Genomic DNA, 22,402 nt, shown 5'->3' on the forward strand with positions numbered 1-22,402 from the left:
TGGGTGCGGTGCACACCTGTAATCCCAGCTGCTCTGGAAGCTGAGGCAGGAGAATTGCTTGAGCCCGGGAGGTGGAGGTTGCAGTGAGCCAAGATTATGCCACTGCACTGCAGCCTAAGTGACAGACGTAGACTCTGTTTCCAAAAAAAAAAAAAAAAAAAACCCAAAAACCAGCTGGCGTGGTGGCTCACGCCTGTAATCCCAGCACTTTGGGAGGCTGAAGTAGGTGGATCATGAGGTCAAGAGATTGAGACCATCCTGGCCAACATGGTGAAACCCTATCTCTACAAAAAATACAAAAATTAGCTGGCCGTGGTGGCACACGCTGGTAATCCCAGCTAGTCGGGAGGCTGAGGCAAGAGAATGGCTTGAACCCGGGAGGTGGAGATTGCAGTGAGCCAAGGTCGTACCCCTACACTGCAGCCTGGCCACAGAGCAAGACTCCATCTCAAAAAAAAAAAAAAAAAAAAAAATAGTGTTTACTCCCGGCAGGACTCCAGAGATAGATGGGCAGCTAGAAGAGAGACAGTGAGCTCTCTGTGCCATGGGGCGTCCAAACAAGTGTGCAGTGCTCACGAGGCTAGAGGTCACCCAGAAGGGATCCCAACCCTGGTCTGCGGAGTGGGTAAAGAGACCCATAGAGGGCAGCGACCTGCCCCTGCTCTGTCCACAGTGGTCAGGACGAGAATCAGACTTCTGCTGGGTTTTGTTCTTAGCCCTTGGTGTGAGTCCTGGTTTTTGTTTCAGACCTGCTCTGGGTTCCTGGAGAGTCCTGCACACTCAGGCCCCTGGGAAGCCTCTTTTCAGCCCTGTCGTATCCCTGAACAAGGCTTCTGGGTGCCCCAGGCTTGGCCCCCACTCTTACTTTCACTGCCTACACCTTCCTGGGGATTCTCCAGTTCTTCAAGAAACCCATGGAGGCTGTGGGCAGTGGCTCACACCCGTAATCCCAGTGCTTCTGGAGACCAAGGCAGGAGGATCACTTGAGCCCAGGAGTTTAAGGCTGCGGGGAGCCATGATTGCACCACTGCACTCCAGCCTGGGCAACAGAGCAACTGCGTCTCTAAAAAACGAAAGAGGCTGGGCGTGGTGGCTCACGCCTGTAATCCCAGCACTTTGTGGGGCCAAGGCAGGTGGATCATGAGGTCAGGAGTTTGAGACTAGCCTGGCCAATATGGTGAAACCCCATCTCTACTAAAAATACAAAAAGTTAGCTGGGTGTGGTGGCATGTGTCTGTAGTCCCAGCTGCTCCGGAGGCTAAGGCAGGAGAATTGCTTGAACCTGGGAGGCAGAGGTTGCAGTGAGCAGAAATCGAGCCACTGCACTCCAGCCTGGGTGACAGAGCAAGACTCTGTCTCAAAAAAAAAAAAAAAAAAAAGGCCGGGCGCGGTGGCTCAAGCCTGTAATCCCAGCGCTTTGGGAGGCCGAGGCGGGTGGATCACGAGGTCAAAAGATCGAGACCATCCTGATCAACATGGTGAAACCCCGTCTCTACTAAAAATACAAAAAATTAGCTGGGCATGGTGGCGCGTGCCTGTAATCCCAACTACTCAGGAGGCCGAGGCAGGAGAATTGCCTGAACCCAGGAGGCGGAGGTGGCGGTGAGCCGAGATCGCGCCATTGCACTCCAGCCTGGGTGACAGAGCAAGACTCTGTCTAAAAAAAAAAAAAAAAAAAAAAAAAAAAAAAAAAAAAAAGAAAGAAAAGAAAGAAACCCATGGAGATACCCCTTTGATGCCACCATGCACTGGGCCGGGGCCCAAGGAACCCCCAGGCTGGAGGAGACAGAGGCAGGCACACACTCTACCCCACCCACTGGGTCAGTGCTAAGCTGGAAGGAGGGACGGGGAGGTAGAGGGACCTCAAGTGGTAAGAGGTTGGGAACGCTGTTGGAGGAGGGAACACTGTAGGTGAGCCTTGAGGGCTGCTGTTACCCCAATTCTTTTTCTTTCTCTTTTTTCTTTTTTTTTTTTTTTTGAGACAGAGACTTGCTCTGTCACCCAGGCTGGAGTGCAGTGGTGTGATCTTGGTTCACTGCAGCCTCCTCCTCCCAGGTTCAAGCGATTCTCCTACCTCAGCCTCTTGAGCAGCTGGCATTGCAGGCGTGTGCCACCATGCCTGGCCAATTTTTGTCTTTTTAGTAGAGACGGGGTTTCACCATGTTGGCCAGGCCGGTCTCAAACTCCTCGCCTCAAGTGATCCACCCACCTCGGCCTCCCAAAATACTGGGATTATAGGTGTGAGCCACTGTGCCTGGCCTGTGCACACTTTTCACATGAGCAAAGAGGCCCTGGGGGTGCAGTGACCATCCTGAGGTCACACAGTGAGGGGGCAGCACAGCTGGGAGGGGTACTCAGGGTTCTTTAACCTGAGGGGCCCTCCCTACCCACTGGGCCACACATCCTTGCCATGGAAGGTCCTTCAAAGCCTTCCCCTGGGAGAGGGGAGAGGTTCTGGAGGAGGGAGACAGAGCGGGGCAGCTTCTCCTCCCACCCCAGCCTCCTCCTCCATCCATCCTCCACCTGCTGCCTCCCCCATCTCCCAGCCCCCTCCCGGGTCCCCCTTCTCCCTCGACACCCACTCTGGCCCTTTCTATCCCTTCCTCCCCACAACCTTGCTCTGTACCCTCCAACCTCTTACCCTAGCAAATAAGGGTGTCCCTTCATCTGAGAATTATGAGGTTAAGACTCTTGGTGGCCCTGCTAGGGGACACAATTAGTGATTGGGGAAGGTAGAGGATAGGAACAGAAGCCCAAGGATGGGGGACAGACTGAATAACAGAAGATGATGCCCACCAGAAGGAGGGGGCCAGAGGGTTAGGGTGCATGGGCCAGCCCCGGCCAGCTTCGCTCTGCCCGGCTAGCCCTTCCCCCAGAGCTGGCCCAGCTGCCGGCCTCACGTAACCAGAGCCTGCCTGTTGCATCAGAGGCAGGCGGGCGACCGCGGGTAAACAGAGCAGCCCTCGGCGGGCCCCAGGCTCCCCAGCCGCCTCCATACTCCCCGAGCCTTGTTCTACACTGTGGAGTGGAGGCAGAAGCCCCCAGCCTGGCCCAGGCCCCTGTGTGTCCTCGGGACACCTGAGTATGTGGCACTAGGCAATGGATGGGACAGGAGGGACCCATGATGACACAGTGTGAACGCTATAGTTTTCATGTCCAAAGAGAAAGCTGTGCCCAGACCAGAGGTCCACACTGCCCATGTCACAAGTGGGTAAACTGAGGTGTCGGGAGAGACACGAGCCTCCCAGGAACCCTGTCTCAGTGTCCCCCAGATCGGCATCTGCCACATGCCTTCCCCTGATTTTGGGAGACCAGCCCCTCTCGTCTCTGGAGGAGGTGGACACCTGGCAGCTTTGCAGCACTCCTGCTCTCCATCCCCTGCCCACTGTTCTGGCTTCACCTTCCTCATCTCCCGGGCCAGAGAATGTTCTCTGCTCTTCCTCTGCACATTTGCAAGTGCTGTTCCCTCTTGAAAAAGCCTTTCTCGCTGGGCACGGTGGCTCAAGCCTGTAATCCCAGCACTTTGGGAGGCCGAGGCGGGTGGATCACAAGGTCAAGAGATCGAGACCATCCTGGCCAACATGGTGAAACCCCGTCTCTACTAAAAATACAAAAAATTAGCTGGGCATGGTGGCGCGTGCCTGTAATCCCAGCTACTCAGGAGGCTGAGGCAGGAGAATTGCCTGAGCCCAGGAGGCGGAGGTTGCGGTGAGCCGAGATCGCGCCATTGCACTCCAGCCTGGGTAACAAGAGCGAAACTCCGTCTCAAAAAAAAAAAAAAAAAAAAAGAAAAGAAAAAGCCTTTCTCGGGTGTGACGCAGTGGCTCACATCTGTAATCTCAGCACCTTGGGAGGCCGAGGTGGAAGGATCTCTTAAGCCCAGGAGTTTGAGACCGGCCTGGGCAACATAGCGAGATCTCTCTAGAAAAAAAAACCAAAAAAACAGAATTAGCTCGGGGTGTCTCTGTAGTCTCAGCTGCTGGGGAGGCTGAGTTGGGAGGATTGCTTGAGCCCAGGAGGTCGAGGCTGCAGTAAGCTATGATCATGCCACTGCACTCCAGCCTGGGCAACAAAGTGAGATCCTGTCTTGAAGGAAAAAACAAGAAAAGCCTTTCTCCTAGTGGCAAACTCCTACACATACATGAAAGCCCAGCACAGGCTGGGCATGGTGGCTCATGCCTGTAAGCCCAACACTTTGGGATGCTAAGGGAGGCAGATCACAAGGTCAGGAGTTCGAGAACAGCCTGGCCAATATGGTGAAACCCTCTCTCTACTAAAAAATACAAAAATTGGCTGGGTGCGGTGGCTCACGCCTGTAATCCCAGCACTTTGGGAGGCCGAGGCGGGTGGATCACGAGGTCAAGAGATCGATACCATCCTGGTCAACATGGTGAAACCCCGTCTCTACTAAAAATACAAAAAATTAGCTGGGCATGGTGGTGCGTGCCTGTAATCCCAGCTACTCAGGAGGCTGAGGCAGGAGAATTGCCGGAACCCAGGAGGGGGAGGTTGCGGTGAGCCGAGATTGCGCCATTGCATTCCAGCCTGGGCAACAAGAGTGAAACTCTGTCTCAAAAAAAAAAAAAAAAAAAAAAAAAAAAATTAGCCAGGTGTGGTGGCATGCACCTGTAGTCTCAGCTACTCAGGAGGCTGAGGCAAAAGAATCGCTTGAACCCGGGAGGTGGAGGTTGCAGCAAGCCTAGATTTCGCCACTGCACTCCAGCCTGGGTGACAGAGCAAGACTCCATCTCAAAAAAAAAAAAAAAAAAAAAAAAAGCCCAACGCAAATGCCCCCTCTTCTGAGAAACCCTGACTTCTCTGGCACAGTCCTTGTCCCCCATTCTGGCCTGTCCCAGCCTCCCTCTGGCCCAGGCCTGACCCCCCCACCCCAGGCTAGAGGAGTACATGGAGCTGGAGCCCCGGCCTGCCCCAGACGGGGGGCTTCTCCAGAAGTGCCCATCCCAGAGCCATCTTTGTCCTGCAATTCTTTTCACACGGATGCATTCACCAACCCCCCTTCTGATCTTCCTCTGGGTCTGGCCTGTGCTGGGATCCCAGGGGAAGGGGTGGATTTAGAGGTCTGGGCTGGGGTCCAATCCTGGAAGGCCCCTCGCAGCTGACCTTCAAAGTTTAGAAAACAGCCTCTAGCAAGGAGAGGGAAGGATGGGGGCGTGGTTGGTGGAAGCAGTGTGGTGGTCTTGGGATGGTGGAGAGGTGGACGGAGTGGGGTCGAGGGACCAGAAGCAGCGGAGGGTCTGTCACTCCCTGTGGGGACACATGGGGACATGTGTCTTGGCCCAGGAGGCACAGCTGAGGCCACACAAGCGACTCCAGAGCCCCGTCCTGCAGTCCCTCCGTTCCGCTGAGTGCGAGGGTCAGCGTTGCCTGCGAGAAGGGCTTGGTTCCTCTGGCCGACAGGGGCCGGGATCGGAGTCTTCTTTCACGCAGGATGGAATTAATCCAGGCAAGTTGGGGTGAGTTAGGAACGGGTTTCGAGTCAGGGTTAGGATCACAGTAGGGTCAGGGGTTGGCAGGAAGGTCAAGGGCGCCCAGTGAGGCCGGGGAAAGCCTAGCCAGTCTGATCCGGCCCCCCCTCTCTCCGTCCTACTTCTTCCTTCTCCGCGCCCCCACCTCTGGCGCCCCAGCATCCCTTCGCGTCTGAGTCCCAGACCTCTGAACTCCCGGGGCGGGGCCGCGCCCACGTGCCCGCCCATCGCCGCCTCCAGGGTGACGCCCTCTATGCAAATGATCCCGCCCCGCCCAATCAGCTCCCGGGGGCGGGGCCTCCCCGCTCCCAAGGCACCTGCGGCCGCGGGCCCCTGATCTTCGCGCAGCCGCCGCGGGTCCGTGCGCCCAGCGCCCCGGGGCCCAGGCCGAGCAGGTGCGTGTCGTGTCGGGTTGAGACTCCTGCGGCGTCCTCTGAGCGGCTTTTGCGGGCTGGGTAGGTTCTGGAGGTCCGGGTGTGCTGCTGGGCGTCCCAGGGTGGGGTGTGTGTCTAAAGGGGTGTGTGTCGTGGAGTTGAGTCCCGGAGGTGGAGTAGGAGGGGGTTGTGTCTCCAAGGAGTGTGTGTCTGAAGGGTGTGAGTCTGGAAGTTGTGTGTCCAGCGGCTCTGCGTCTAAGGTTTGGTGTGAGTTGGGAAGTTGGAGAGTTAGTTGTGTGTCCAAAATCGTGACGCTGTGAGCCCTGTTATGTATCTGTGAGCTCTGTGCTGTGACATGCGCTGTCCCTCTCTCCTGGTGCGCATCCCTTTGGCATTAGCGATTCTCCTGGTGCACCACCAGACACAGGAAGCTGCTGTGGGTGTACGCTCTTTTGTCACAGCAGGATGGTAGGCACAAAGCCTTGGAATGGGGGAGCAGCAGCTGCCTGGGCTAACCCTCCTCCCTCTGCCCCAATGACTGTATCTGGGACTTGGGTACAGGAACAAGAATTGCAGCCCTCTGTGGTTGTTAGTACGACAAGGTGGTGGCAGCATTACTTTCATGGTGGCAGCCCTCCCTCCCTATCCCTTTTGGGTTCCAGGGCTGCAGATATGGGTGACCTGGGTCCCTGGCCACCCTAATTCCAAGTTGCAGACCCAATTAGTCAGAAATAGCCGGCTGGGTGCTCATGCCTATAATCCCAGCACTTTGGGAGGCTGAGGCAGGGGGATCACTTGAGCCCAGGAGTTTGAGACTAGCCTGGGCAACATAGCAAGAACCCCCTCTCTAAAAAAAAAAAAAAAAAAAAAAAAAAAAAAAAAAAAAAATTTGAGAAAAGGTCTCAATCTGTCACCCAGGCTGGAGTACAGTAGCGATCTTGGCTCACTGCAACCTCCACCTCCCAGGCTCAAGTGATTCTCCTGCCACAGCCTCCCAAGTAGCTGAGATTACAGGCACCCACTACTATCACCCGGCTAATTTTTGTACTTTTAGTAGTGATGGAGTTTCACCATGTTCACCAAGCTGGTCTTGAACTCCTGACTTCAAATGATCCACCCGCCTCAACTTCCCAAAGTGCTGGGATTACAGGCATGAGGCCCTGTACCCAGCCTTAAAAAAAAAAAATTTTTTTTTTTTTTTTTTTTTTTGAGATGGAGTTTTTGTTCTTGTTGCCCAGGCTGGAATGCAATGGTGTAATCTTGGCTCACCGCAACCTCCACCTCCCAAGTTCAAGCGATTCTTCTACCTCAGCCTCCTGAGTACCTGGGACTATAGGCATGCCACCATGCCTGGCCAATTTTTTGTACTTTTTTTTTAAAGATGGGGTTTCACCATGATGGCCAAGCTGGTCTTGAACTCCTGACCTCAGGTGATCCACTCACCTCGGCGTCCCAAAGTGCGAGGATTACAGGTGTGAGCCACTGCGCCCAGCCTAATTTTTTGTATTTTTAATACAGGCAGGGTTTCTCCATGTTGGTCGGGCTGGTCTCGAACTCCCAACCTCAGGTGATCTGCCCTCCTTGACCTCCCCCAAAAAGATATTTTTTGAGACAGAATCTCACTCTGTCACCCAGGCTGGAGTGCGGTGGCACATCTCGATTCACTGCAACCTCCGCCTCCTGGACTCAAGTGATTGATTATCTGCCCCACCCTCCAGAGTAGCTGGGACTTCCAGAATGTGCCACCATGACTAGCCCATTTTTATATTTTTTTGTAGAGACAGAGTTTCACCATGTTGGCCCAGCCAGTCTCATGCGATGTGCCTGCCTCGGTCTCCCAAACTGATGGGATTACAGGAGTGAGGCACCTCACCTGGCCAAAAAGATTTTCTTTTAATTCGGCGGGCGTGGTGGCTCATGGATATAGTCCCAGCTACTCGGGAGGCTGAGGCATGAGGATCACTTGATCCCAGGAGTTCGAGTCTGCAGTGAGCTATACTGGGCTCCTGCCCTCCAGCCTAGGTGACAGAGTGAGATCCTGTCTCTAAAAAAAGAAAAGAAACAAAAAATAATCAAGGCCTCAGGCTAGTGTGGCCGAGAATCATCCCTGGGGAAGGACAGGGCCCCTGGACCTTGGGCATTCGGGACAAGAACTCCCAGACTCTTAGCGGGAAGGAAACAGGATACAAAAAAAGTATTTTGACTTCATAGGACCAGTGTGTGAGGACTGATTTCCAGAGGTCAAAGGGGCTTTCTACAAAGGCAGCCTTGTTCCCTCACGACCCCCTGATGGGAGGGAGCTTGGCCTCCAGCAAACAGAATTTCAGGACATGTAGGATCTTGGGGTGTCGCCTTAGAGAGCAGGAAGCTGGTTTGCAGGAGGGAAGGCTGAGGGCAGGTAATGAGACTAGACCTTTCAGAAAAAGGATGGAGCTCAAGGCCATGCCTCAGCACACCCCCCACAAAAGAACACAGGCCGGGGATGAGGCATGAAGCACCCAGCTTCCTCTCCCTCCTCTCTGTGTGACCCCCAACAGGTGGCTGCCCTTCTCTGAGCTTTGTGGCCGCTCCGGTGACCTAAGCACGTTGAACCCAGTCCTGCTTGCTCATCCCAACGAATAATTTATTTGGTTAAACTATGACCCAACCAGGTGGACATCTGGAAAATGCAAATTAAGAAGAGAAAGGGAATTAAAAACGTTTGTTCACCCCAAACTTGGATGCAATGCGTGTAGACATGTTGGGTGTCTGGCCTTATGGAAGAGGTCTGGGTTTTTTTTCCTTTCTTTTTTTTTTTTTTTGAGACAGCATCTTGCTCTGTTGCCTAGGCTAGAGTAAAGTGGGGTGATCTCAGTTCACTGCAACATCCACCTCCTGGGCTCAAGCGATCCTCCTGCCTCAGCCTCCTGGGGAGCTAGGAATACATGTTCACACCAGCACTCCCAGCTTTTTTTTTTTTTTTTTTTTTTTTTTGAAACACAGTCTCACTCTGTTGCCCAGGCTGAAGTGCAGTGACACAATCTCGGCTCACTGCAATTTCTGCCTTCTGGGTTCAAGCGATTCTCCTGCCTTAGCCTCTTGAGTAGCTGGGATTACAGGTACATACCACCACTCCCGGCTAATTTTTGTATTTTTAGTAGAGATGGGTTTTTTAGCCACGTTGGCCAGGCTGGTCTTGAACTCCTGACCTCAGGTGATCCACTCGCCTCAGCCTCCCAATGTGCTGGGATTACCTGCATGAGCACCACTCCTGGCCTGTGCCCAGCTAATTTTAAAGATGGTTTTCATAAAGATGGGGTCTTCTACAGCCTGACCAACATGGTGAAATCCTGACTCTAAAAAAAAAATAAAAATAATAAAGATGGGATCTTCCTGTGTTGCCCAGGCTGATCTTGAATTCCTAGACTCAAGCAATCCACTCACGTCAGCTGCCCAAAGTTCTAGGATTATAGGCGTGAGCCACAGCACCTGGTCGGCTTTTATTTATTTATTTTTTTATAGAGACGAGGTCTCCCTATCAACAGAGGCTGGTCTCAAACTCCTGGACTAAAGCAATCCACTCATCTCAGCCTCTCAAAGTGCTGGGATTAGAGGTGTAAGCCACCACGCCTTGCCCTTCTAGAAGATTCGAGGCACAGGGTCATTTGGAGACAGATGTCTGTCTGTCTTTTCTTGAGTGTTGCAATCACGGCTCACTTCGACCTTGAGCTCCTGGGCTCAGGCGATCCTCTCACCTCAGTCTCCAGAGTAGCTGGGATTGTAGGAAGGTGCCACCAGGCCTGGCTTTTTTTTTTTTTTTTTTTTTTTTTAATCTTTTTAGTAGAGATGAGGTCTCCCTGTGTTGCCCAGGCTGGTCTTGAACTCCTGGGCTCAAACAGCCCTCCCACCTCGGCCTTCCAAAGTGCTGGGGTTACAGGCAGGAGGCATCATGCCCAGCCAGATGTCATTTTTCTGAGACGATTTAGAATGTGTGTGGGATTCCTTTTGGGGTCAGGGAACTCGCCCCAGCCCCGCCTGTGAATCCCCATGGGGTGCGAGAGGAAATTAAATCCCATTTCTCAGCCCCCAAAGGGCCTCTCTGGGGCTGCATCTCGGGGACCTGTGTGGTTACCCTGACACCCTGGGGCCCAGGATCGAGTTTCTTGGACCCTGCGACAGTGATTCTGGGCCGGACAAGCCAGGTCCACTTCCCAGCCTGGGTGGGGGTGGTAAGATTGAGGTGCCATGGGATGGCCCTGGGGTACAAGCCCAGGCTTGAGTGGGGATCTGGGGGTCTCGCCATGTGGCTCTGGAAGAAGCCTCCCCACTCCTGTGTAAAACAGGGCAACGGCCTCTGCTTCCCTGGGCTGTCTTGGGGTCAGACAGGCCTTTTGTGTCTGTTTGAGACAGAGTTTCGCTCTTGTTGCCCAGGTTGGAGTGCAGTGGCGGAATCTCGGCTCACCGCAATGCCCCCGCCTTCCGGTTTCAAGCGATTCTCCTGCCTCAGCCTTCCTAGTAGCTGGGACTTCAGGCGTCTGCCACCACTCCCGGCTAATTTTGTATTTTTAGTAGAGACGGGGTTTCACCATGTTGGCCAGGCTGGTCTCGAACTCCTGACCTCGTGATCTGCCTGCCTTGGCTTCCCAATGTGCTGGGATTACAGGCGTGAGCCGCCGAGCCCAGCCCAGGCAGGTCTTATATGTAAATGAGGTGGGGTGTGGGCCCGGGCAGACAGTAGGCGCTCAATAACAGAAGGTCCCATCCGGACTGTGACCATTTGGAGGTGTCTGTGAGCCCCATCCAGACCCCTCCCTCTCCGGCCCCTGCCAGGTGCTGTTTCTCTACAGGCCCAGGTTTACCCAAGGTCAAGGTGGGGCCTGGGGAGGGGAGAAATGGAGGTGAATTGTAATAAAGAATCGTGGCTGCTGTGGACAGGGGCCTGCCTTGCCCACCGTCCCAGTCTGCAGCCTGCCTGGTCCAAGCCCTACCATCCCTAGCTGGATACTGGCCTGGGCTCCTGCCCCAACAGGCCTTCTCCCCATGGCAGCCACAGGGTCTTCTGAAAATCCTGAATCAGACCAGTCCTCCCCTCCTCGCACACCTTCCATGGCTCCCTATTGCTCCACGGTCCACATTCTCTCTGTCTCTCAACGTCTCTCTGACCTTCTGTGTCTCTGGCCACTCCTTGCTCGCTCCACCCCCGCCACATGGAGCTTGCCTGCTCCTGGAGCCCACCTGTCCATCAGTCCTGCCTCGGGGCCTTTGCACCTGCCATTGTGTCCACCAGGCAAGCTGGCTCCCACCTCTCTGAGACACCTTAGAGACAGGGTCTCACTCTGTCACCCAGGCTGGTGGGCAGTGGCGCAATCTCCGCTCACTGCAACCTCCACCTCCCGGGTTCAAGCAATTCTCATGCCTCAGCCTCCTGAGTAGCTGGGACTACAGGCGTGGCACCCCTTCATGTCACCACTCTATGCCTGATGTCCTGTCCTCCTTGAGACCAGCCCTCTGCAGAGAGGCCCTCCTAGACCCTCTGTCCAAAGCAGCTGTCTCCCTGCCACCCTTCACTCCCTCCCCCTGTTGAATTTCTTCTTCAAAGGCCTTTTTCCCAGATACGGTTATATGGCCACTGTTGCCTCCTCCATCAGACTGGGTGATGGGGGAGGCCTGGCTCTGTCTGTCCCCTGCTCCTGCATCCCCAGCACCTGATGGGCTCCGAGACGTTTCTGCAGGAAGATATTGGGGGCTGGCAATGTCCTAAAGCTCCATCTCGGGGTCCCTGCTGGCTGCATCTTGGGGCTGCCAGGCTGTACACAGAGTCCCTTCTGCCCAGCGCTGACAGATGTGCTAATTTCCCAAGCAGGGAGGCTGGGGCGTCTGGGGACAAATTTCTGAGGCCCCACAGGGAGATCTTTCTCTGGAACAAAGAGAGGAAAACCTTGGGCTGTCCCTGCAGCCACTACTGTGGCTTAGGGGACATCACCAGGGGCCTTGGAGGGCCTTGGACTCCAGCCCCCATGGGGACAGCGGAGTCAAATTCAGAGTGTGGGGTCTCTCTTGGCTCCAGGTGCTGGGTGACTTCTGCCTCCCGGGTTCAAGTGATTCTCCTGCCTCAACCTCCCGAGTAGCTGGGATTATAGACGTGCACCATCACGCCAGGCTAATTTTTGTCTTTTTAGTAGAGACAGGGTTTCGCCATGTTGGCCAGGCTGGTCTTGAACTCCTGACCTCGTGATCCACCCACCCCGGCCTCCCAAAGTGCCGGGATTACAGGCGTGAGCCACCACACCCAGGCTGGAACAGGCCTTCTCGGCAGGTGAAGGTGCCCATGCCAGGCCACGTTTGCTGTGGATGGTCGTCTCGACCTGGTTTTCTCCCATGCTGGTCAGTTGGACCTTCGGAGGGTCCGTTTCTTGGCCTGAGAGGAGCGTCAGTGCCGTACAGTTGGTGGTTTTGCTGTGAAGGTTGTTTAGAGCAGGGCCACAAACTGTCGGCAGCCTGTGGGCTGGGCAGGGCCTTATATCTGTTGTGTGAGCCATGAGGTGTTTCAGTGGGAAGTGAACAAGTAGGCCGGGCACAGTGGCTCACGCCTGTAATCCCAGCAATTTGGGAGGCTGAGGTGAGTAGATTGCTCGAGCTCAGGAGTTTGAGACCAGCCTGGGCAACCTACTGAGACCTTGTCTTTACAAAAAATAAAATGTCAAAAAATAAATTAGCCACGTGGAGGGGCGTGCACGTGCAGTCCCAGCTACTCCAGAGGCTGAGGCACGAGATTGGCTTGAACCCGGGAGACGGAGGTTGCAGTGAGCCAAGATTGTGCCACTGTACTCCAGTCTGGTGGCAGAGCAAGACCTTGTCTAAAAAAGAAAGAAAGAAAAGGAAGAAAAACAGAAGACGGAGCAAGTTACCAGTGTTTCGTCCGTTTGTGAAGCAGTTGTTTGCTCACTGATTCAAGGACAGGTGACTGAGGGCCTTCTACGTACTGGACGCTAGGGAGCCAGCAGGGTGAGAGGCCCATCAGAGAAAGCAATAAAGAAACACACAGCAGGCCGGGAACTGTGGCTCACGCACGCCTGGAATTCCAGCACTTTGGGAGGCCAAGGTGGGTGGATCACAAGGTCAGGAGTTCGAGACCAGCCTGGCCAAGATGGTGAAACGCTGTCTCTACTGAAAACAGAAAAATTAGCTGAGCACAGAGGCGGCCGCCTGCCTGCAATCTCAGCTACTCAGGAGGCTGAGTTAGGAGAATCACTTGAACTTAGGAGACAGAGGTTGCAGTGAGCTGAGATTACACCATTGCGCTCCAGCCCGGGCAACAAGAGTAAAACTCCGTCTCAAAAAAAAAAAAAAGAAAGAAAGAAAAGAAAAGAAAAAGAAACACACACTAAAAAATCTGTTAGGGATGGGTGCTGCAGCAATAGTTGAATTTAGTCAGGCATGGTAGCTTACACCTGTAATCCCAGCACTACGGGAGACGGAGGCAGGAGGATCTCTTGAGGCCAAGAGTTCAAGACCAGCCTAGGCAACATTGGGAGACCCCAGCTCTACAAAAAAGTACAAAAATTAGCCAGGTGTGGCATCTTGCACCTGTAATCCCAGCTACTCCAGAGACTGAGGTGGGAGGATCGCTTGAGGCCAGGAGGTCCAGGCTGCAGTGAGTCGAAACCATGCCACAGCACTCCATCCTGGGTGACAGAATGAGACCCTGCCTCAAAAAATTAAAATAGGCCGGCCATGGGCTCATGCTTGTAATCTCAGCACTTTGGGAGGCCAAGGCGGGTGGATCACAAGGTCAAGGTATCGAGAGCAGCCTGGCCAACATGGTGAAACCCCTTCTCTACCAAAAATACAAAAATTAGCTGGGCATGGTGGCGCACACCTGTAGCCCCAGTTACTCGGGAGGCTGAGGCAGGAGAATCGCTTGAACCCGGGAGGTAGAGGATGCAGTGAGCCGAGCTTACGCCACTGCACTCCAGCCTGGCGATAGAGCAAGATGCCATCTCAAAAACTAAATAAACAAAAAATTAAAATAAATATTAAAGGGCCGGGCGCGGTGGCTCAAACCTGTAATCCCAGCACTTTGGGAGGCTGAGGCGGGTGGATCACGAGGTCGAGAGATCGAGACCATCCTGGTCAACATGGTGAAACCCCGTCTCTACTAAAAATACAAAAAATTAGCTGGGCGTGGTGGCGCGTGCCTGTAATCCCAGCTACTCAGGAGGCTGAGGCAGGAGAATTGCCTGAGCCCAGGAGGCAGAGGTTGCGGTGAGCCGAGATCGAGCCATTGCACTCCAGCCTGGGTAACAAGAGCAAAACTCCGTCTCAAAAAATAAATAAATAAATAAATAAATATTAAAGAAGATTGGTGCCTCCAGAAAGAGGGTTTTCTGCAGGTCTTTAGAGGACATGGAGACGCTCCTGGGCTTGGGCAAACCGAGAAGGGTGTCCCGGAGTCTGGCACAGCCCGGGGAATGGGAGAGTCATGGGCAAATGGGGGGTCAGTTCGGGGCGGCTGTTGCAGATGACCCCAAAGGGGCATAAGGTGGACTGGGAGTCGGCTGGTAGATGACACCTTTTCTTTCTTTTTTTCTTTTGAGACAGTCTCATTCTGTCACCCAGGCTGGAGTGCAATGGTGTGAGCTGGGTTCAAGGGATTCTCCTGCCTCAGCCTCCTGAGTAGCTGGGATTACCGGCACCTGGCACCACACCCGGCTAATTTTTTTTTTTTTTTTTTTTTGTATTTTTAGTAGAGACGGGATTTCACTATGTTGGTCAGACTGGTATCAAACTCCTGACCTCATGATCCACCTGACTCGGCCTCCCAAAGTGTTGGGATTACAGGCGTGAGCCACCCCACCAGCCAGATGACACCTTTTCAAGTGAGGGGAAAGGTGGGTAGGTGGGTAGGTGGGGAGTTTGCAGGGATCCCTTGTACAAACAGGAAACCGAGGCTCAGAAAGCATCTCACAGTGGGAAAGTGGTGGGGTTAGGATTTGAACCCTGGACTGACAGGGCCACAGCCCCTGCTCTGGCCTCTCTCTGTATGGCCAAAGTGAAATTCTGGAGCAGAGGGGGCTGTCCCCTGGACCCCTCATCCTGCCCTCCAACAGGAGCTGTCCCTCCTAGGAGCAGGCCCAGGGAGAGGTTGAAAGGCAGTCCTAGGGCTCTCCACTGGGCCTCAGTTTCCCCATGGACGCCAAAGGGTCCTCCATGGGGCCTTCTCCAGCTGGAACAGTCTAAGATTCCTGGATTCAAACACTATGCCCTCAGCCTGCATTTCACTGCTAGTGGTTGGAGACCCCCCTGCCTCGGGAAGGAAGCCAAGCCTGTGAGGTGGCTCACACCTGTAATCCTGGAACTTTGGGAGACTGAGGCAGGGGAATAGCTTGAGGCCAGAAGTTCAAGAACAGCCAGTGTGAAAGTGAAACCCCATCTCTACAAAAAGAAAAAGGTGGACATAGTTCAGGTAAAAATTGGGTATGCATCTGTAGCCCCAGCTACTGAGGAGGCTGAGGAGGGAGGATTGCTTCAGCCCAGAAGTTAGAGGCTACAGTGAGCTATGATGGCACCACTGCACTCCAGCCTGGGCAACAGAGTGAGACCCCATCTCAAAAAATAATAATAATTAAAAAGAAGAAACCCAGCCAGGTATGGTGGCCTGTAATCCCAGCAGTTTCGGAGGTTGAGGTAGGCAGATCACATGAGGCCAGGAGTTCAAGACCAGCCTGACCAACATGGTGAATCCCCGCCTCTACTAAAAATACAAAATTAGCCGGGCACGGTGGTGCATGCCTGTAATCCCAGCTACTGGGGAGGCAGAGGCATGAGAATCGCTTGAACCCGGGAGGCAGAGGTTGTGGTGAGCTGAGGTTGCAGCACTGCACTCCAGCCTGGGTGACAGAGAGAGACCCTGTCCTCACAAAAAAACAAAAAAGAAGAAAGCTAGGGTGTGGCTGATATCACTGCAGTGATGGGGGGGCCCTACCTGTGTGATGGGGGACCAGCATAGACTGGGGGGAGTCTATATATATGTTTGGAAGAGTCTGCATGTGTCTGGCCGGGCGGGGAGGGACTCCACGTTGTTTGGGGGGAAGGGATCCGTGTGTATTCGGGGGACAGCCACGTGTTCAGGAAGATCCGTGTGTGTCATCTGGGTGTGTTTGAGTGTTCTGGGGAGTCTGTCTATGCAGAGGGACCAGGGTGTGTTTTGGGGATATGTGCGTTGTGTTTGGAGAGGTGTGTGGGTTGGGGAGTTTGGTGTATTGTGAATCGCATGTATTCTGGGGACTTTCTCAGGAGGAATCCTTGTGTATTTGGGGGATCTGTCATGTTTCAGGCACCTGTGGGTTTTGTGCGGCTCTGCTTACGTGTGGGGGTCTCCGTGTGTGGGGAATATTTCTACCTTCCATTATGCCCATACAAGGATGGAGTGACCCCAACCCCATCTGCCCCTGTCCCCCAGCACCCTGCCAGGGACTTCTCGGGGCCGTCACTCTGAGCTGGGTTTCCCCGGGATGGAGAGGTAACCCCAAGGCCTTCTGAGGGGCATCGGAGCCCAGCGACCACAAATGCTCCCCGCATCTATAAAGTTCCTTACTGTGAAGCCCCTCCCCTCCGTTCAGCCGGGTGGCCCCTGCTGCCCCCCACTTTCTGAGGAAGGAAATTGAGTTCCAGAGAAGCTAGGCGACCTGCGATCACTGCCGGAGCCCACCCTCTCCTCTAAGTCCCCGAGGGCAGATGCGGGGATCCAGGGACCGCTGTGAACTGAGCCAGGCCGCCAAGTCACCTACGTGCCCCCCACCTGGGCACCACCTCCCCAGGCCCCCAGGCCCCCAGCGGACCCAGGGCTCTGGCTGGGGAGGGAGGGTCGCCTGCAGCTGGGGTCGGAGCCGATGGAGCCCCCAGGAGAGGAGGGGGGGGTCCTGGCTTTCCAAGGGGCTCTTCCTGTGGCCCGTAATGAGGTACTTGGGGAGCAGGTGATGAAACCGCAGCCTGGGTTGCGTGAGGCGGGGCCGCAGGCCTGATTGGCTGCAGGGCCCGGGGGCAGCGCCCCTCCCCGCTTCACCGCCTCCCGCGGGCCCTCCCCTCCCCCCAGCGCACCCCACCTGCCTCTCACTTCTCCTTTCCCGGCCCGGGTTCCTCCGCCAAACCGTGGCTTGCCTGCGGGCTCAGGGGTCTGGCGGAGCGATCGGTTCATCCCCAACTCGGTAAAGTCCCGCTGGGGTGCCGAGAAAGGGAACTTGACTTGTTCCTGATCTTTCCTCTTAGACCCCTGCTGCAAAGCCTGCGAGGTTAGGATCCTGTGGCCCATTTTACGGCGGGGCGGGGTGGGGGGTGGTTAGGATCCTGTGGCCCATTTTACAGGGACGAAGCGGGAGCTGATGACCGTGTTTCAAGGCGGTCTTGCGGGATGCTGCATCGACCCAGCGCCCCCAGGCCCCCCAAGGCCCCCGAGGACCGGCCCTTCTTCTTTTTGGCTTCCCAGAAGCCAGAAAAAACGTTCAATAGGGGCCCCGCGCGCGGTGGCTCAAGCCTGTAATCCCAGCACTTTGGGAGGCAGAGGCGGGCGGATCGCTTGAGGTCAGGGGTTCGAGACCAGCCTGGCCAACTTGCCGAAACCCCGTCTGTACCAAAAATATAAACAATTAGCTGGGCGTGGTGGTGCACGCCTGTAATCCCAGCTACTCGGGAGTGTGAGGCAGGAGAATTGCTTAAACCCGGGAAGCAGCGGTTGCAGCAAGCCGAGATCTCGCCACGGCACTCCAGCGTGGGTGACAGAGCAAAACTCTCAAAAAAAAAAAAAAAAAGTCAGTAGATCCGCTCTCCTCATGGAAGAAGGATTCTCACCCCCAATTAACGGGAGAAAACTGAGTTCTACCACGTAGAGAGGACAGAAGGGAAGGGTCAGTGGGAGGGATTCCTTTTGGCACCCCATCTCCATTACTAGGGGGCCAAGAGACCTCGCCAGGCTGGGGAGATGATAGTCTATGCCTGGCTTGAAGGACTTTGGGGTAATATTTGTTGATTGACTTAGTGACCACAGACGCTGCCAGAAAATTTCTGATGCCTCTGCACTCTGAGCTCTTTTGTCCTCCCAGCTCCCCCTGACCCCCGACATTGCTCAGGCCTGGGACCAGCAGGCTCCTCTTGTATCCCAGGCCACCAGCCATCCTGCCCCTTTGGTCACCAAATGAACAGTCCGCTTCTGCCCAGATGACACCCCCATCTCCATTCAAACTCCTATTTCCCACCGGCGCAGCCTCCTCCTGTGACCTCACACCAACCTGAACAGACACTGCTCCCCACCGCAGCCATAAGCAGCAGGGAGCTTTTTTATTTTTAGAGACAGGGTCTCACTCTGTAGCCCAGGCTGGAGTGTAGTGGCACACTCACAGCTCACTGCAGCCTCCACCTCCCGGGCTCAAGTGATCCTCCTGCCTCAGCCTCCCAAGTAGCTGGGACTACAGGCAGGTACCACTATGACCGGCTAGATTAAAAAAAAAATTTTTTTTTGTCATTGTACTTTATTAAAAAAATAAATAAATAAAATAAATAAAAAATAATTTTTTTTTTTTTTTTTTTTTTTTTAGGCTGGGCACAGTGGCTTATGCCTGTAATCCCAGCACTTTGGGAGGCCAAGGCGGCTGGATTACCTGAGGCCAGGAGTTCAGGCTGGCCAACATGGTAAAACTCTGTGTCTACTAAAAATAGCCAGACACAGTGGCGAATGCCTATAATCCCAGCTACTCGGGAGGCTGAGACAGCAGAATCACTTGAACCCATGAGGTGGAGGTTTCAGTGAGTGAGATTGTCCACGGTGCTCCAGTCTGTGTGACAGAGCGAGACTCTGTCTCAAAAAAAAAAAGAAAAAATTTTTCTTTTGAAATAAATTATACAGGCCGGGCGCGGTGGCTCAAGCCTGTAATCCCAGCACTTTGGGAGGCCAAGGCGGGTGGATCACGAGGTCAAGAGATTGAGACCATCCTGGTCAACATGGTGAAACCCCGTCTCTACTAAAAATACAAAAAATTAGCTGGGCATGGTGGCGCGTGCCTGTAATCCCAGCTACTCAGGAGGCTGAGGCAGGAGAATTGCCTGAACCCAGGAGGCGGAGGTTGCGGTGAGCCGAGATCGCGCCATTGCACTCCAGCCTGGGTAACAAGAGCGAAACTCCGTCTCAAAAAAAAAAAGAAAGAAAGAAATTATACAAAGAAAAATGCACAGATCACTAGAGTTGAGCTCCACACATTTGCACATACTGAATACATCTGTGCACCCGAACCTTGGACCCAGGAACAGGACATCCCCAGACCCTGGGACTTCCCCCTTGGGTACTGCCTAATCACAGCCTCTGTCCAGGTGACCACTGTGCTGTCTGATGTCCGTCAGCCTCAGTGAGGGTTTTTTTTTGTTTGGTTGGTTGGGTTTTTTTATTTGTTTTGTTTTGTTTTTTTTTTAACATGGAGTCTCGCTCTGTCACCCAGGCCGGAGTGCAGTGGTGAGATCTCGGCTCACCACAACCTCCACCTCCTGGGTTCAAGCAATTCTCCTGCCTCAGCCTCCCAAGTAGATATGATGACAGGCGCCTCCCACCACGCTTGGCTTATTTTTATATTTTTATTAGAGATGGGGTTTTGCCATGTTGGCCAGGCTAATCTCAAACTCCTGACCTCAAGTGATCCTCCTACCTCGGCCTCCCAAAGTGCTGGGATTACAGGCAGGAGTCACCGTGCCCCACCTCACCAGTGAGTTTTGATTGTTCTGAAACTTCATGTAAATAAGATCACACAGTGCATCCGCTCGGAGGAGTCCAGGATCGTCGAGTTAGCCAGCGGTCTCTGAGATTCATTCACGTGGTTTCGTGGAGCCAGAGTGTAGCCCTTTTCTGTACTGTCTGTAATTGATCATGGAGTCGATGAGAATGTGTCGACTAACTCTCTCATTAAGGGCTTCCGGATTGATTCCAGTTTGAAGCGATGATGTACGAAGCTGCAGAAAACATTCTTGTCTGTGTCCTTGGGTGCAGTTGGACACATTTCTCTTGGGTGAATATTGAACATGGAGGAGCGGGATTGCTGGGTCACAGGGTAGCCATCTGTTCAGATTTAGTAGATGTCCAAGTGATTATCCCTTTTTCCTCTACCACCAGCCATGCGTGAGAGCTGGAAGTGGAAAAGCTTGCAAGATCATCGCTCCCTGTAACCTTGAACTCCTGGGCTCAAAGAATCCTCCCACCTCAGGCTCCTGCATACCAGGACTACAGGTGTGTGCCACCGCATGCAGCTAACTTTGACTTTTTTTGTAGACAGGTTCTCACTATGTTGCCCAGGCTGGTCTCCAATTTCTGGCCTCAAGCAATCCTCCTGCCTCAGCCTCTGAAGTATCTGGAAGTAGCTGGGAGTAGCCAGGAGTTTGAGACCAGCCTGGGCAACATAGAAAATCCCCGTCTCGCCGGGCGCGGTGGCTCAAGCCTGTAATCCCAGCACTTTGGGAGGCCGAGGCGGGTGGATCACGAGGTCAAGAGATCGAGACCATCCTGGTCAACATTGTGAAACCCCGTCTCTACGAAAAATACAAAAAATTAGCTGGGCGTGGTGGCGTGTGCCTGTAATCCCAGCTACTCAGGAGGCTGAGACAGGAGAATTGCCTGAACCCAGGAGGCGGAGGTTGCGGTGAGCTGAGATCGCGCCATTGCACTCCAGCCTGGGTAACAAGAGTGAAACTCTGTCTCAAAAAAAAAAAAGAAAAGAAAAGAAAATCCCCGTCTCTACAAAAAACTTTTTAAACTTTGCTGGGTGTGGTGGCACGTAGCTGTAATCCCAGCTACTTGGGATGCTGAGGCTGGAGGATCGCTTGAGCCCAGGAGTTCAAAGTTACAGTGAGCTATAATTGCACCACTGAACTCCAGCCTGGGCAACACAGGAAGACCCCATCTCAAAAACAAAAACAAAAATGACTTGGACAGATCCTGTCTATGTCAAAGATCTAAGTTCGTTGAAATAATGTTGCCCTTTCCTGTTCTGTGAGATTTGAGAAAATATCTATAAAACCACCTGGGCCTGTTGCCTTACAACATGTTTTCAAATTATTATTTTAATTTCGAAAATATTATTCTTATTGTTGAGATGGAGTCTTGCTCTGTCACCCAGGCTCGAGTGCAGTGGCACAATCTCGGCTCACTGCAAACTCCGCCTCCCAGGTTCAAGTGATTCTCCTGCCTCAGACTTCCAAGTAGCTGGGATTACAGGCGCCAGCCACCACGCCAAGCTAATTTTTGTATTTTTAGTAGAGATGAGGCATCATGGTGTTGACCAGGCTGGTCTTGAACTCCTGACCTCATGATCCGCCCACCTCGGTCCCCCCAAAGTGCTGGGATGACTAGTGTGAGCCACAGCACCTGGCCGAAATTATTATTATTTTTTAGAGAGAGTCTCCCTCTGTTGCCCAGGCTGGAGTGCAGTGGCTCAAAGCTCACTGCAACCTTGAACTTCATTGCCTTAAAACATTTTTTCTTTTTAGAGATGGAATCTTGCTGTATTGCCCAGGCTGGTCTTGAACTGCTGGGTTCAAGCAATCCTCCCTCCTCAGCCTCCCAAAGTGCTAGGATTACAAGTGTGAGCCACCGTGCCCGGCCCTGAGTCACTTTTCTAATCTTCTATGGTTGCGGGTCTACTTAAGCTTTCTACATCTTCTGAGGTCCGCTTGGCTCAGTGACTGGCACAGGTTGATGCTTAATAAATGCTAAGTATGAGGGTGCGACGAAAGGGGTAGGAACGTGCTGGACTCTTAGCTTCAAATGCCCACCTCCCTCTACTTTTGCTCAGGCTCCCATTCAGCCTCTGCATCTACATCCAACGACATGCCTCCTCCCCCAGGAAGCTCTCCTGGGTTTCTTCTCCTGTTCTTTCTTCCCTGCCCCATTCCTTGGTCAATGGGTCTACCTCTCTACCTCTGCGCTGGGCAGATAACCACAGCTGTCTGCCTTCTGGCTGGACGAAGCGGGAAGAGTACGTGTGTGCGGGAGAGGCCTTCCCCAAACCTCAGCTTCCCCCCTCGTGCCTGGCACATTCAGCCTGTTCCGCCACCTCCCCCAGCAGTTCCGATCACACCAACATCTGGAGAATGGGTCACCAGGGTCTGTCTGCGGCTCCGGGCAGGGATTTGCATGTGACTACAAATACACATGCACACCCTGGGTCTGCCGCCTCCGCGTTCTTTGCCTGGCCCTTCACACCTGGGGCCGAGACAGGTCAACGCTGGGTGGCTGGATTTGCATGCGCATGTATTTCTGGGCAGGGTATCAGCTGGGGCAGTCTGAGAGGAAGTTGTTGAGGGAAGCTGTGGGCTTGTGGAGGAGGTCAGAGGTCAGTGACATCTCTCTCACCAAACCTTACTGTCCATTCCCGGCCCGGATCCAGAGGGGCTTTTAGCCTGGAGGAGACAAATCCGGATACATCTATAGATCCACATATATATTTCCAACACCATGGAGTCTGAACTGGAGGAGAGGGATGGTGACTGTGAGAGTCCAGAGGAAGGGCAGGGAGGACTCCCAGAGGAATG

At 53.8% G+C, this 22,402-nt stretch overlaps 1 protein-coding gene across 4 annotated transcripts in view; it reads left to right on the forward strand.

Annotated features, from left to right (window-relative positions):
- Positions 1 to 1,366: 1,366 nt before the first annotated feature.
- MEF2B (myocyte enhancer factor 2B) overlaps positions 1,367 to 22,402 on the forward strand; it is a 32,400-nt gene continuing 11,364 nt past the window's right edge. Inside the window, exons 1-2 of one of the 4 annotated variants that reach the window (XM_074384352.1) lie at positions 1,367 to 5,941; positions 19,989 to 20,102. The gene's annotated coding sequence lies outside the window, so the exon portion shown is untranslated. The remainder of the gene's footprint in view (positions 5,942 to 19,988; positions 20,103 to 22,402) is intronic. The other 3 variants (XM_074384353.1, XM_074384354.1, XM_074384355.1) reach the window with 3 other exon arrangements.

The sequence above is a fragment of the Saimiri boliviensis genome, chromosome 14 (assembly GCF_048565385.1).
Source record: "Saimiri boliviensis isolate mSaiBol1 chromosome 14, mSaiBol1.pri, whole genome shotgun sequence".
NCBI classification, from domain to species: domain Eukaryota; kingdom Metazoa; phylum Chordata; class Mammalia; order Primates; family Cebidae; genus Saimiri; species Saimiri boliviensis.